This window comes from Aulostomus chinensis, chromosome 22 (genome assembly GCF_037954235.1).
Source record: "Aulostomus chinensis isolate RoL2024-O1b breed Wild chromosome 22, RoL_Achi_v1.0, whole genome shotgun sequence".
NCBI lineage: Eukaryota > Metazoa > Chordata > Actinopteri > Syngnathiformes > Aulostomidae > Aulostomus > Aulostomus chinensis.
This window is the reverse complement of record NC_141341.1, coordinates 17,504,813-17,521,380: the sequence shown is the minus strand read 5'-3', so window position 1 is coordinate 17,521,380 and position 16,568 is coordinate 17,504,813. Positions and strand designations below refer to the sequence as shown.

At 45.1% G+C, this 16,568-nt stretch overlaps 1 protein-coding gene and 1 pseudogene across 3 annotated transcripts in view; both read left to right on the top strand.

Moving 5' to 3' along the window:
- The window catches only part of LOC147241007 (retinoic acid receptor beta-like), a 228,939-nt gene that overhangs the window by 29,843 nt on the left and 182,528 nt on the right, over window positions 1-16,568 (top strand). The window lies entirely within an intron of this gene.
- On the top strand, window positions 4,743-8,405 carry LOC147241011 (exportin-1 pseudogene; annotated as a pseudogene). The gene is made up of 2 exons (XR_015111148.1): window positions 4,743-8,079; window positions 8,152-8,405. The product of XR_015111148.1 is annotated as an exportin-1 pseudogene (transcript).

Sequence of the window (16,568 nt, the reverse complement as noted above, 5' to 3'; positions counted from 1 at the left end):
GCAGTGAGTTGCACCATCTGAGTGTGCACCGTTTTCTGCTGCCATGCTTGTATTGGCATTGTTGGGCAAAGGTCTCTATTAGCCAGCTGTCCATCACTAGCTGCAGTTATCTGTCTATAGCTCACCAGCTTTGTTATGTGGTTTGTTTGTTCAAGAGCCTTCATGAGGCAACTCCCTCTTCATACTGTTAATGCCATGTATCAGCTTTCCCTGCTTGTCACGGAAGCCGGGTCATTATGGGTCATGGGTAAACCTACAGTATTAAGTATGAGTTGTCATCAACTTGACTTTACTCTGCTTCAGTGAAACGGTCCATTCCTCCAGACGCCAACTCTTTCATTAGAGGCCGAGCACTTGACAGTGCAAGAGTGCTCTTGTTTTTTGAAAGATTGTTATTTTCTTTATGATTTTAAGGGACTAAAAAAAATAAAATGACAACTTATTTCCACACTGTCAATTTGTTGTCTTTCTTTTTTGTGTGTTTAATTATACAAAGCCGGGCTGGCCAAAGTGAGGCCTGGAGCCCAAATCTGGCCCACCTGATTTTAAGAAAGAAAGAATGAACATTAAACATTAAAATTAATTACTTGAAAAGATTATGCAACCGTGAGCCGTCCGAGGACTCCAGCCCTACAGAGACCTGTGTGTGCGTCCACTGTTTCCCGGATCTGACTGCACGAGGCCACAGCATCAACCGGCCCCCAAAACCCCCTGTCTACCAGCAAGCTGTCCTCCAGCAGGGCCAGACCCAAAATGGGGGTCCCCTCTGGACTGAGGGGAACAGACACAACTCTGGACCTGAGGTGCAGGAGTCTGCAGTGGAATGAGACTCGTTTAGTTTTGGAGTTTAAAAAAAAAAAAAAAGGGAAACACCTCCCATCAAAAATCATCAGTTCGGCAGTGGGGACGTGTCATTTGTCCCAAATTAACTGCTTGTAAATCTGGTTTGTGACCTAAAGAATAAATGCTTAAAGTAATACTTTACCCAAAAGTGTGTTTTACCTTTCAAGTACTAACAACTGCAGCAGCTGCTCAAAAATATGAGAGCGTCTGAAATCTTTGGTTCGAGCCACGTCTTCTTTATCCAGCTGTTTGTCCAATAATCCACAAACAGTTTGATTTGAGCGAAAACCAAACCTTAAAACTTCCAGTGTGGCGTTTGTCCACTGCTGTGCATGGCGCAACCGCCTGGCGCGCTCCATCAGACCTGTCTGCGCTCCTCATACACGACAGGAAGTGCGGAGTTGCCGTGCGCGTACAACTGAGCGTCCAGCTGGATCGAACACATGGACTGCACTCAATGTTGTGCTTACGAGTTTATAAATGAAGTTGGACATTTTTCTCTTGTTTCGTTGCTGTTAGCCATCAGTCACCATGAGCCGAACGTACATGACATCTCTTTCCGCACTCTGGGGTTATAAAGGAGTCATGGAGGTGGGTCTCTGCGAACTCCATGCCTGTTTGTTAGTACCTGAAGGCAAAAAGCATGTTTTGGATGAAGTATTCATTTAAATCACCCACCTCCTTTACAGTAAATTGTGCTTGTGCAGCTTATTGCTACTGGAAGACAGAAACTGCCCTTCTGTCTGGTCAAGTCTGACTGGTGCTTTGCTTCATACAGGCTCACGCGGTGTGTTAAAAGTTCTGTTTCAACACATCTCAAACATCGTTAGCAGTTTCAGCCGACGGGCTTTGTGATGCTGTGATTCCAACTTGCCTGCAAATAAAGTACAAATTAAAGGTCAGATTTTGCCTTTCATTCTACTCGTTTCAAATGTGTTTGTCCACCGTTGCCTGCAAATTGTTGAGGTGATTTTCCATCTGACACACATCACACATGAAAACAAGGGGGTCAGCAAATAGGTTCCCCCATGAGCTCATTTCTTCTTGGAGGACCAGTGTTGTAAGTACAGGGCTGGTGATCAGGGTCCTTGGCCAAGAAGGTGGTGGTGGGGCTTGTGTGTCCGGAGGATAAACTATGAGGCCAATGGACTGTAAGCACCAGGCTCTGTGTCGTATTTCCAGTTTAATATAATCCCGCTCATTCATGTCCGCTAGTTCTTACAGCCTTTGACAACCATTCTCCATCGATTAAACATGAGTGTTAGGAAGAAAGTTTTCAGGACCGCGCATTTCCAAAGACAGGAGAGTTGATACTCCGAACACTGTTGTGTTCCACTTTGTACGGCACGGTTTTCCGTCCGATCCTGCTCCGAGGAGCCAATGGCTCGTTAAGATTCGGCAGGAAAACTTCACGATCACCGCTCACACAAAGGTTTGCAGCAGACACTTTGTGTTTGAAAGTCTGATTGAGCCAGCTAGACCAGGTGGTGAAAGGAGGCTTGTAAAAGGTGCTTTACCGACACTTTTTGAGTGGAACGGATACACAGTCGAAACACAGCGTCGTAGTGTGGGAGAGAGCCGAGCGGCTGAGTGAGGAAGACCCCGGCGACCAACTATGACACCGATATTACGATGGACCATGACTACAGCTAAAACCTGAGCCATCTGCACTGGACATGTCTTTATCTGCTGTGGAGGACATGTCTAAAGAAATCGAGGAGCTCGGGAGGAGCTGCGGATCCAGAGAGTTTGGGCACCAGCGGTTTGCCGGCTCTGATGCGGACATCCTTTTTTACACCAGATTTTCCAGCTATGATCACCTGATGCTGTTTTTGTCCCTGATAGAGCCCTCACTTTACAAAATGGACCGGGTGTCACGAGCAAAAACAGCTGCCAGGAGAAACGAGGAGGTGGAGACACCTGTACCCCCGTGCACGAGACTAACGCTCCAGCCCACTGATGAGTTTTTTCTCTTCCTCACCTTCCTGTCAGCTGGTTTGAAAGAGAGAGACATTGCACATCGGTTCAATGTCCATCAGTCAACAGTGAGCCCCATAATTGCAACATGGACAGGCTTCCTTGCCACTGCATTGGGGTCTGTCTGTATTTGGCTTACAAAGGAAGAGGTGCAAGCTTACCTGCCTGAGGAATTCAGGCAGTTTACAGACACCCAGGTGATCCTGGAGTGTACAGAGCTGAGGTGCCAAACACCAACCTCACCCCTCCTTCAAAGCCAGATGTACTCGACATACAAATCCCACTGCACTATGAAAGCCTTGGCTGGCATCGCTCCACATGGTCCAGTCCCACTGATTTCCCAACTGTATGCTGGTTCAATTAGTGATAAAGAAATCTTCAAACAATCAGGTAGAGTTGATTGCTGACAGAAGACATGGCTGTGATGGTGGACAAGGGCTTCCTCATTCGTGACTGCTGTCCTCCTTTTCTGTCAAAAAAGAAGCAGATGCCAGCACACCAGGTGAGGGAGGCCCAGGCCCCGGCCAGACTGCGTGTGCACGTACAGTGGAGTGGGTAATCAGGAGGATAGAGCAAAGCAGACGTGTTGACGGTGTCACCCAGTTGTCTTGTGCTTACAACATCAATGAACGCTTAGCAGTTGCATGTCTGCTGTCAAATTACCAAAACAAAGCCCTGGTAAAGAAATGGGTCAAGTGAGAATCTGGATAGTTGGTGAAACGAGCATCTTAAAATGAACCCTCCCTCTCTGAATGCTTTGGAACACCATTTCTCCCCAAAAACTCAAGTTAGCATGAACATCAACACTTGCACAGCTTGATATCAATGTGCAGTGTTGACCTTGAACAGTTTTGCTTCTGATCACCACAGACTTTTCACCATTATTTTATCTGATCACCATTCTTCAGATGAAAGTAATTCCTGTAAAATTTTGTATGTTAAGAAGGGGAAAATGTAAGCATTCAGGTGGATAGGTCTCTAGGAATGAGTTAGCTTATGATTGCCTGAACCATATCCCAAAGAAGAGACATGAACAATGTTACCAAGCCTCCTCCTGCCTCCACTTAAACTGTGTGGCGTCTGGTTCTTTCTCATCGATCTGAAGCACAAGGCTCTCACGCTGACCTGTCCTGACTTCTCTTTGTTGGACACTGAATGACAGGATATCTTGTCAGTGCTACATGGCAATACATCTCAATAGCTTAGTTAGCAGCGATGTCAACTTAAGAGGGTCAGGCGTATTGAGGCTAACAATATGAGCAGTCAATCTAAACACTAACCAAATATAACAAAACCTTAAAGACATGTTTACAGATTATATCAGCAGCCATACAAAACGAAAGGATTAGTTGACAGCAGGACCATATTTGACGTTAGCTAATAGCTAGCTAGCATGAACTGGCCAGAAAACAAATGTTATCTTACCTGCATAGTTGTGTATATATGACACGGAATAAAGTTTAAACCGTCAATCAATTTTACCGTGACGGGTGTCGATTTTTTCTTACAAATCCGATGAACATCAGAGATCTCATCTCGGGGAGCTCTTGAAGAGAGCGGGTGTAGAACGTCGGCATTGTTAAACCATAAACACAGCACCATAACACGACTACCTGCAAGTATTGAGTGCATACAGTCCACTCTCAAGAAACTGTGTGCAGGATCTGAGCTCAGAATTCAGATTCAGATGAACTCACACTGTGATCTCAGTCAATTCACACTGTGATCTCAGGATTTAAACTCACACTGTGATCTCAGTCATTTCACACTGTGATCTCAGGATTTAAACTCAGACTGTGATCTCAGTCATCTTACACTGTGATCTCAGTCATCTCACACTGTGATCTCAGTCATCTTGAAGTGACACATCACAGTAACCTGTCATGTCAGCAGGATATAATGGAGCACGCGCGATTCACTAGTTACGCCGTCTCAACAACAACTGTTCCACACATCAACACAGTTTGGTGCTAACTGCTAGACCCTCAAAAGCAGCACAATGGCAACACTGGAGCAGCACCCTTTCACAAAGCTGCTGGACTTCAGTCAGCACTTTGACATCAACCTGCTGGACAACGTCATCGATGCTATGTACCATCACACCGGAGTCCTGCAACAAGTAGCCCAGGAAGTGTTAACAAACCTGGTGGACCACCCACATGCCTGGACCCAGGTCAACGTCATCCTGGAGCGCTCAATGTACTTGGAGACCAAGTACTATGCACTCCAGATTCTGGAGAAGTTCATCACCAGCCGCTGGAAGAGTCTGGACAGGAACCAGTGTGAGATCATCAAGAAGTTTATTGTGTGCTTGGTCATTAAGACGTCCTGCGATCCAGCTAGGATGAAGAGAGAGGGGGTGTTCCTCTCCAAGCTCAACCTCATCCTGGTGCAGGTGCTGAAGCAGGAGTGGCCCAAACACTGGCCCACCTTCATCACTGACATTGTGGGCGCAAGTCGGACCAGCGAAAGTCTATGTCAGAACAACATGACAATCCTCAAGCTACTGAGCGAGGAGGTGTTTGACTTCTCTGCTGGTCAGATGACCCAAGAGAAGGCCAAGCACCTGAAGGACAGTCTGAGTGCTGAGTTCACTCAGATACTCCAGCTGTGCCTGTTTGTCCTCAGCAACACACAGAATGCCCCCCTGGTGTGCTCAACGCTGGAGACCCTCCTCCGTCTCCTCTCCTGGAACCTGGGCCGTCAGCACGCGATACTGCACGACATCTTTCACTCCAACCTCATCAGCAACCTTGTTGAGTTCATCAATGTTGCCATGTTACGAAACGTGGCACTAAAATGTTTGACAGAGATTGCTGGAGTGAGCGCCTCTAAGTATGAGGAGCAGTTTATCCTCCTTTTTAAGCTCACAGCGGACCAGCTTAAGAAGATTCTGCCCCTGAACACCAACATTCAAGTGGCCTACGCCAAAGCCAAGGATGATGAGCAGAGTTTCATCCATAATCTCAGCCTCTTTCTCAGCGCCTTCCTTAAACGACACGGTCAGCTGCTGGAGAAGAGGCCAAACCTGGGCGAGATGTTCAGGGAGGCCCACAGCTACATGCTGCTTCTGTCAGCGGTGGAGGAGACAGAGATCTTCAAGATCTGTCTGGACTACTGGAGCCATCTTGTAGCTCTGGAGTTATACAAAGACAACCGTTTCTCCAACTCCAGCGCTCTGAAGCGGCCATGCAGACAGGAGCGTAAGAAGCTCTACCAGGATGTCCTCTCACAGGTACGCGTGTTGATGGTGAGCTGCATGGCCAAACCAGAAGATGTGCTGGTAGTGGAAAATGACCACGGTCAGCTGGTCAGGGAGCAAATGCACGGAACGGATGCCACCACCATCTACAAGACCATGAGGGACACGCTGGTGAATCTGGCCCAACTCGACAGTGCAGACACTGCACAGGTCATGATTCACCGACTCGTCAATCAGGTGAACGGTGCCGAGTGGTCTCAGAGAAACCTTAATGTTCTCTGCTGGGCCATCGGCTCCATCAGCGGGGTCATGAAGAAAGATGACGAGACCAGGGTCCTGCACACAGTCGTCAGTGGCCTCCTGAACTTGTATGAGCAGAAGAGCGGGAAGGACCAGCTCAACGTTGCCTCCAATGTCATGTACATTGTGGGCCAGTACGTCAACTTCATGAAGGACCACTGGAACTTCCTTAAGGCTGTCATCACAAAACTGGTGGAGTTCATGCATCTGACCCACGATGGGGTGCAGGACATGGCCTGTGACACATTTTTCAAAATAGCAAAGGAGTGTCCAGGCCATTTTGTTCGTGTCCAGGTGGGCGAGGAGGCCCCCTTCATCAACGAGATCCTCAACGCCATCAGCACCGTCATCTGTCACCTGCAGCCACAGCAAGTCTACACATTTTTTGAGGCTGTTGGATTTCTGATCAGGGCTCAGAAGGACCGGGACGTACAGGTGCATCTGATGGAGCGGTACTTGGCCCTGCCTAATCAGGCCTGGGACAGGATCATCCTGCAGGCCACCAAGGACACAAACATCCTGACAGAGGAAGAGACGCTGCGTCAGCTGAGCAGCATCCTCAGGATCAATATCAGTGCCTGCAGAGCTGTCGGGCATCCGTTTGTGGTCCAGCTGGGACGGATGTACCTCAACATGCTCAACATCTACAAGGGCCTGAGTCAAACCGTCTCCTTGGCCTTCCAGAACCATGGGGAGATGGTGGCCAAGCACCCTCTGATCCGCAGTATGATCACGGTGAAGAGGGACATTCTGCAGCTCATCTCAGGCTGGGTCAGCTGCTCTCAGGAGCCTCACATGGCAGCAGAGAACATTATGCCCTCCCTTCTGGACGCAGTACTGCTGGACTACAAGCAGAACGTCCCAGCTGCTAGAGAGCCTGAGGTCCTCAGAACCATGGAGGTCATTGTGAACAAGCTGGGAGTCCACATGACCAACAACATCAACAGGATCTTTGACGCCGTTTTCTACTGCACATTGGACATGATTGGCAAGAACTTTGAGGAGTTCCCGGAACACCGGGTCCATGTGTTCAGCCTCCTCCATGCAGCAGTGTCCCAGTGTTTCCCGGCTTTCCTGTATTTCAGCCCTGAACACTTCAAGCAGGTCCTGCACGCCATCATCTGGGCCTTCAGGCATACAGAAAGGACCATCGAAGACAGAGGTCTGCAAATCCTCTACACTGTCCTCCAGAAAGTGGCAGCAGAGGAAGTAGTTAGCCAGATCTTCTATCAGAGCTACTTTTTCGAAGTCCTGCAGCACATCCTCGCCGTGGTCACAGACACATCGCACACTGCAGGTCTGACGATGCACGCCACCATCCTGGCCTACATGCTGGCCCAGGTGGAGAGGGGGAAGGTGAACGTGACCCTGAGTGCCACCATCCCAGCCAACAACCTGGTGTATGTCCAGGTTTACATCGCCAGCCTACTGAAGACGGTCTTCCCGTATCTCCTAGACGTCCAGCTGCAAGTGTTTGTGACAGGATTGTTCAGTTTGAACCAGAACATTCCTGCCTTGGAGGAGCACCTGAGAGACTTCCTGGTGCAAATCAAGGAGATTACCGGTGAGGATACGTCAGACCTGTTCCTGCAGGAGAGGGAGGCTGCTCTGCTTCAGGCCCAGCAGAAGAAACGCAACCTCTAGAAGTCTGGGCATACTTAACCCCCCACGAGCTGCTGGAGGAGATGTGAGGCCAGCAGGGAACCAGCGCGTAGAACTCGGACCATCACCTGCTATTCCTCCTGACTGGCCGCCAGGTAGCCACATCCAGAAAAGTGCTGTTCTAAAAAAAAAGTACTTTTTTTCACATTTTTTAATTTTCTCAACAGATCTTTCATGATTCACCCGTCAAGTGTGAACCCCACCTCTCGCCCAATCAAGTGCAACAATGAACTTGGATGCTAGAGAGGGAGAGACTCTCGAAATTCTCCCGCTGCGCAGGGACATTCATCCCCCATCCCACCAGGCTGCGCCACACTTCTGGTGCCTTGTGGACTGAAGTGTGCTGTGAAAGTTGTCTGTCTACAACTCAACCTGGATGTTGAAACATTGAGATTAAAGAAAGTAATTAAAGTTACATGTTCACATATATGTGTGCTTTCCAGTGGTTTGTAAATCATTATCAAGGTACATAACTGTACTTATGGCTGGCTGGCTGGCTAGTGAGCTGTCAAAAGTAGTCATCTGCAAATGTTGATGTGGTACAAAAACTTCACACATGCTTTGAATTTCTTCATGTATGTGCTGCTTTTATTCAATTTGTTCTGCTTTTCAACATTCAGTAATGTATAGCTTTGATACAATGCATGCTTGAATACACGGGACTGTAGTTTAATAATCATACTGGTCAGTCACCTCAATCTTCTGCTGGAGCCATGTCAGAGTCTTCAGCTGAATACACACACACACACACACACACACACACACACACACACACACACACACACACACACGCACACACAGGTTGCTATGTGCATCGTGTCCTCTGTAAAGGTGTCACTGTTACTGCACTGGTCCTCCAGGCAGGTAAGACTGAACAGTCATTTCCTCCCAACTACTGTGTGTTTGAGCGATTTCAGGCGACCAAAATAATGTCCTTGCAGGGACAGAATATGTTTTTGATCCTTAATAAGTAGTTGATGGCGCCAGCCAGCAACATTTGTGTGATGAGAGGTTTGAGAAGCTAATTCTTACTAATGTAGGATAATACACAAATGACCATGCAGACCACTTTAGTTTTTGCAGACTTTGGGAAGGCTTTCACTCTTTCATGTTTCTCGATCCCACACACATTCATTGATGGAAAGCATCATTTATATATGTATGTATGTATGCATATACGTGTGTGTATATACTATATATGTATATATGTGTATATATACATATATATATATATATATATATATATATATATATATATATATAAACATGGATATTAAAACTGGCATTTGTACAAATTTATATAGGTTTAGAAAGTCGACTGACTATGTGCTTCAGGTCACACTTTATAAGCCTACATGTAAATTTGTCGTGTAAAGACAGTGCAATACTTCCAGTACCAGTCAAGCAAATCTGAGCTTATTTAAATTTAATGCCAGTTTTTTTCCCTGATGTCCCAGCTCCACTTCCTGCTGATGCTACACCCCCTCTGAACAGGCCGTTTGTCTCTGATGATGATTGGTATTCCATTTAAATGAGCATTAAGGCGTGAGGCTTGCTCCGAGACTCGGATATGAGATGGATGACACCCCGGAGGTGGCTGGAACACTGCTCCGCCTGCCTGGATTTATCAATATGAGGGAACCTGTCAAACAGAATCAATAGAGGGAGGAGGGATTGCGCTCACCAAGCAACTATAGCTGTGTAATTGATAAATTTCCTATTTGTCAGTCCAAATGTCAGTGCCATAGATTTATTTTCACACCATAGTCAATTTTATATCTGTTATGTAAATTATTAGCAAACAACAGCATCATATTATCACAATACAGAAAAAAGCCCCATTTTATTCTGCACATTTTCAATCCACAAGCAGAAGGAAACGCAGATTTAATTAATATCAATTCAATATATGTTGAACACTTTAAAAGCCTCTGACTTAATTCAAATCAGGATAGATAACTGAGAAAAAGATTATGTTTATTAACAGGCATTACTGGTATGAAAAAGGTTTTTTGTTGCTTAGACTCCTCAAGGGTATCATGAAGATGGACCACCCCACCCAATGGAGTCCAGACACTGGAGCTGATGGTGGCTGAAGATGACTATGATGACAAGTCCACGACCAACTATTCTGCTGTGACTGGGTGGAGATGGGGAGGTAGAGGGAGGCACATAACAGCATCAATCCAAGCCTGAACTCTGACTGTGCCAGTGCAGAGAATATTAGGGGCCCTTTAACCCCCTTTCTTGTTGGTTGCTTCTGAGTCTGTGCACACACAGCGGTCACCGAGCACTCATGGAGGAGAATGAGTACCCACATGTTGCACTGTGCCCTGTAAGTATACAAGACAAGCTTGCTTAACCGCACTGTCTACTCAAGTTAATCAACAAGCGCCACACAACTCCATTGTAACTTTGATTTGACCCAGGTCTTCATCCAACACTTTTAACATAACATAGATAAGATCAAAATATGTCATTGCCTCCAGTTCCCCAAGGACTCACAGACCCCCAGCAGTCTCAGTCTCAGTCAAGTGACAACAAAAAATAACATATATGAATAACCACAAGAACAGCAGCAGCTGTATCAATGCTCGCAAAATTGTAAAAATTAATGAGTGCCAGCTTTTGGGAAGTTAGCTGTTCAGATGATGGTTTGTGTCCCAGCGAGTAAGATATAATTGGTAAGTTCTAAATAAATTTTTTTTTTAACGTTAGTATTTATGTGGTGGTGGTTCATTGACATTTTTTACTCTTCTTCTCTCTTGGCACATGTAAGATTAGCCTGCTATTTCTAGGAGTGAATATTTTTGCAGTGGCTGATGTGGTGAGTGTTAGTGTTGAACTGTTATCCTGAGCTATGATTTATACTGTCCACCCATCCATCCATCCATCCATCCATCCATCCATCCATCCATCCATCCATCCATCCATCCATTTTCTTCCGCTTATCCTAGTAGGGGTGTGTGTGTGTGTGTGTGTGTGGGGGCGCTGGAGCCTAACCCAGCGGCTTTCGGGCGAGAGGTGGAGTTCACCCTGGACGGGTTGCCAGTCCATCGCAGGGCCAACACACATAGACAGACAACCATTCACACTCACAGTCACACCTACGGTCAATTTAGAGTATCAATCAGCCTCGTCCCCTCTTGATGTCTTTGGACTGTGGGAGGAAGCTGGAGTACCAGAGAGAACCCACACAGGAACAGGGAGAACATGCAGACTCCACACAGCAAGATCCCGTGCCCGAGCAGGACTCAACACTGGAACCTTCTTGCTGTGAGGCGACAGTGCTGACCACTACACCACCGTGCAGCCTTGATTTATACTAGTGTGAGTCTTTTTTAGTAAGTAGATTTGGTAGAATACAAGTAAATTTGGTACATTTTATGGTATTAATCGTTTGATTTTCCACCACTGTCAACACAGGGTGTCACACAAGTGCGTGTGTTAATGTTGTTAATGTCTAGAGTGTCTGTTAATTTTCTCTAGTGCTGAAGTGTGTACGCTTGAAGACTTTTTCAAATCTTTATGTCAACAAGTCATGAAGATCATGGTGCTAACATTACACATTGCATTATTATCCGTAGAAAGTTTCCCCTCGGCTTTGTTGTGTGTAAATATGAGCCTTTGGAAGGACCGGCTATGGGTCCTCAAATCCTCTCCAATGAGCCACAAACTTCTGCCAGCCTGAGCTGAGAAACAGAAAAGAAAGCAGATAGATTATAAACTAGCGATGATAATATGTCGCTGTGCTATTGGATAGAAGAGATCAGCTGGAGACAGCTGAAACTCAAACATGCCTGAGGTATTTGACTGTATTTCTGTCTGATTATGTCATTAATGCTATCAATCAAACCTGTATCAAGTTAAGTCTTTTTATTTGGCATCACTTCACATCACAACAAAATATGTCATAAAATTTTGCAAGTACAGCTCTAAAACCACATTCTTTCAATTAATTGGAGAGATCCAAACCATTGCCCATAAGCAAGAACATCTGTGACAGCTGTGACACAAAACGTGCTTTTATTAGGCAGAAACCAAGCAGACCAGGCTCTATGTGGGATGAAAGAGCGAAAACAGGACAGAGACAGCGAGACAAATAGATATAGTGATGGACATAGATAAAGACAGAGAGAGAGAGAGAATTTGCTTCAAGGCAGACAGACATTCACAAATTCTGAACGCATCACAAGTTTTCTTCCTAGGCAGGAGCTGTGGTAGATTTGGTCATCATGTGACCTCCCCCAACATATAGACATGTTTAAAGAATTTTTTTTTTAAAAAGATGTTCCCCAAATTTTCTTTTTATAATGATGTAGCCACTTCAACTTTCACCTCCCAGCTGAAAGCCAGTCAGTTGCCTGCCACTTTCCAGCCAGTTTCAAGCCAATACCCCCCACCCCTTTTTTGGTTCGGGGGTGTGGTTAAATTCCACTGTAAACACTCCCTCTCCTTCTGTTGCAGGTTGTCACCATAGGACAACCTGCAACCATATGCTTCATCGACAGGTAGTGACCTGTTGTAGCTTTTCAAGTATGAAGCCAGGAATTTAAAGTCAGGACAATAATACATACATTTTATGTGTGTTATGTGTTACATTTTATTATTTATTGAAAGACCTTTTACTTTTATTTTACATTTTTGCTTTTGAATGTGGGACTTGTTCTTGTAATAGTCTACTTTTTGCTTTTTGACTGTAGTACATTTATATATATATATGTGTGTGTGTGTGTGTGTGTTTGTGTATTTTTTTATTTAAGTGTGTGGCAGATGTTTTTTATAAATTTTTTTGCAAACTGCTTTGCACCTGGACACCACACAGATAGCTTAGAAAGAAAAACCACAATTTTCAGATCATCATGTAATCTATGAGAGAAAGTGAGATGAAGCCCTGGGGGTTGGGAGGATGGGGGCTCGGGTGTGATGGTTATGTCTACAGGAGGAAGCTGGAGTCCAAACTCCAGACACTCACCTAGACCAGCCAGCCAGCTCTGTAAGGATCATGCTTTTTGACTTCTCCAGTGCCTTTGACACAATCAGGCCATCTCTGCTGGGTGAGAAGCTGACAGAGATGCAGGTTGAAGCCCTTCTTGTGTCCTGGATTACTAACTACCTGACTGGCAGACCACAGTATGTGCGCCTGCAGAGCTCTATGTCAGACAGAGTAGTCAGTAACACTGGGGCAGCTCAGGGAACGGTTCTCTCTCCCTTTCTCTTCACCCTTTACACCAAGGCAAGGCAAGGCAAGGCAAGGCAATTTTATTTGTATAGCCAGTTTTCACAAACAGTTTGTCTCAAAGGGCTTCACATGGCATCATAACAACATCCTCTGCCCTTAGACCCTCACATCGACTGAAGAAAAACTCCATAGAAAACCCTGACTTTAGCTACCGGTCAGAGTCCTGCCACCTTCAGAAGTTCGCTGATGACTCGGCCTTAGTTGGATGTATCAGCAGGGGTGAGGAGAACGAGTACAAGGCTGTGGTGGAGGACTTTGTCTTATGGTGTGAGCTGAACCGTCTGCAGCTCAGTTTGGCAAAGTCTAAGGAACTGGTGGTGGACCTGAGGAGGACCAAGTCTCTTATGACCCCTGTGTCCATCCAGGGGGTCAGCGTGGACACTGTGGAGAACTATAAATATCTGGGAGTCCACATAGACAATAAACTTGACTGGGCTCGGAACACTGAAGCCCTTTATAACAAAGGACAGCACCGCCTCCACTTTCTGAGGAGGCTCAGGTCCTTCAACATCTTCAGGACGATGATGAGGATGTTCTATGAGTCTACTGCAGGGCCAACACAAACAGACCCGGCTCAATCAGGGGGTCTCTCTGTGTTGAGTTTGCATGTTCTCACTGTGCCTAAGTGGGTTCTCTCCGGGTACTCCGGCTTCCTCCCACAGTCCAAAGACATGCAAATGGGGCCTTGGTGGACCTGTTTCCTGGAAGGTTTTCATCGCCATTGTTGCAGGATATGCTTGCTCATGGAGAACTGTACATTCATTGAAGTGTGGTACTGACCTGCTCTACTTGTAAAGTGTCATGAGATAACTTTTGTTGTGATTTGGCGCTAAACAAATAAAATTGACTTGACTTGACTTGACTTTACTAGGTTAATTTGATACTCTAAATTGACCGTCGGTGTGACTGTGAGTGTGAATGGTTGTCTGTCTATATGTGTTGGCCCTGTCATGGACTGGCGACCTGTCCAGGGTGAACCCCGCCTCTTGCCCGAAGGTTACTGGGATACACTCCGGCCCCCCTGCATCCTCTAACAGGGTAAGCTGTAGAAAATGGATGGATGGATGGATGGACATTTTCTTTGTATAGCACCTGTCATACAAAGATTGCAGCTCAAAGAAACCAGACTGAGCACAGCAATTGTTCATCTAAGAAGAAACTAATTGAGACCACCTATATTGAGTTAAATCTGTGTCAAGACCAAGTCTGTGTGATTTTTTTGGGTGGGTAGTCCTCAACCATGCCAAGTACTGTTGTTTCTTCTGAGGTACTGCACAAAAAATAATACAGTAATATAAATAACACACAATAGACTGTTAATGCAGTTAAAACTGCAACAAGGGAAGATATCCAGGAAGAAATGTGACGTGTTACCAGACATTTCATTGATGTTACATAATTTACATTGCTTAGTTTCTTTCTTCAATTAAAGCCTGTAATTATTTAGAGGATAGAAAAATGGGACATTAAATCATTGAAACAGATGGAAAAAAGAAAGGTCAACCAGTGTTGTTTTAGTTCAAGAATTGTTTTTAACTCTGAAATGAAACCAGGAGGAATGATTGGGACCAGATTAGAGTACCACAATTTTGAAAGCAAACCAACTATGCACTTAAATTGGTGCCATATGTATATTCAGAAAAAGTCCATATAACACAATATAGGCCAGACTTACAGCTGAGGTTCTCTGGGGCTGGGTCCATTGAGAACAAACATTAACCAGTGTAGCAAGGCTGTCATTGAAACTCCTCACATACACTCCTGTTTAAAATCTTAAAACCAGGTAAAAATTTGCAAGAATTTACATTTTGCGCTGTTTGATCTAAAGAAGGTTCTAAGTAGAGCTTCAAAATGCAAAAAAGAAGAAATGGGAACCAGACACCATAAGTTTTAAGCAGGCAATTTTTTGAAAACAACTGAAATAGGCTGTTAATCAGCTGATCAAAAGTTCAAGACCTCAGCTAAAAAAAAAAAAAAACCTCCTAAAACAGAAATTAAAGTGTCAAAAATTGACTCAGTAATGAATACCTCCACCATTATTGTTGATCACTTCAAAAATTAGTTTTAGCATCCTTGATGCAACTGTTTCCAAAAGGCTAGTGGGAATGTTGCTCCAAGTGGTGAAGATGGCTTCATGAAGGGCATGTACTGTCTGGAACTGATGTCCATTTTTGTAAACCTCTCTTGCCATCCATCCCCAAATGTTCTCATTAGGATTGAGATCAGGGGAACACGCAGGATGGTCCAAAAGAGTGACGTTCTCCTGGAAAAAATTCTTGGTCAGACAGGCATTGTGAATTGTAGCGTTGTCCTGCTGAAAAACCGAGTCATTACCACACAGACAAAGGCCCTCAGTCATGAGGGATGCCCGCTGCAACATCTCCACATCGCCAGCTGCTGTTTGACGCCCCTGCACAACCTGGAGCTCCATTGTTCCATTCAAGGAAAAAGCACCCCAGATCATGATTGCGCCCCCTCCACTGTGCCGTGTAGAATACATCTCAGGTGGCATCTCCTTGTCATGACGGTAATGTTGGAAGCCATCAGGACCATCAAGGTTAAATTGTTACTCGTCAGAGAATAAAACTTTCTTCCACCTTTGAATGTCCCATGTTTGGTGCTCCCTTGCAAAGTCCAAAGGGCAATTTTGTGGTGTTGAAGGAGACGTGACCTTTGAAGATGTTTGTTTTTGAAGCCCTTCCTTCACAGATGCCGTCTGATGGTTATTGGGCTGCAGTCAGCATCAGTAATGGCCTTAATTTGGGATGAGGATCATCTCGTGTCTTGACGGACAGACATTCAGGATCTCAGCGCCAGTGCGATTTTTTTGGGTTTACCATTTGCTTTTTTTGTTCCATAACCCTCAGGATCTTTTAAGAAATGCAAAATGACAGTCTTACTGCATCCAACCTCAGCAGCGATGTTTGTTTATGCAGCTCAACAATCCTACCACGTTCAAAGACAGTGAGCTTTTTTTGCCTTTGCCATCAAGAGATCTTTACAGTGTGATTACTTGACAGGAAATGACATGGAGTCCAAATTTTTGCTCAGATTTTGGCTTTTAAAGGCTGTGGTCTTAAACTTTTGATCAGCTGATTAACAGCCTATTTCAGTTAAATTGTTGTTTTCAATAAATTGCCTGCTCAAAACTTTTGGACACTTGTTCACATTTATTCTTTTTGCATTTTTAAGCTCTACTTAGAACCTCCCGAAGATCCAACAGTGCAAAATGCAAATTTGCAATTTTTTTAACTGGTCTTAAGATTTTGTTCAGGACGGTATATCTGCAATGGCTATCAGTAAAATACATCACATTGATTTTTATTGTAATAGATGAGAAGG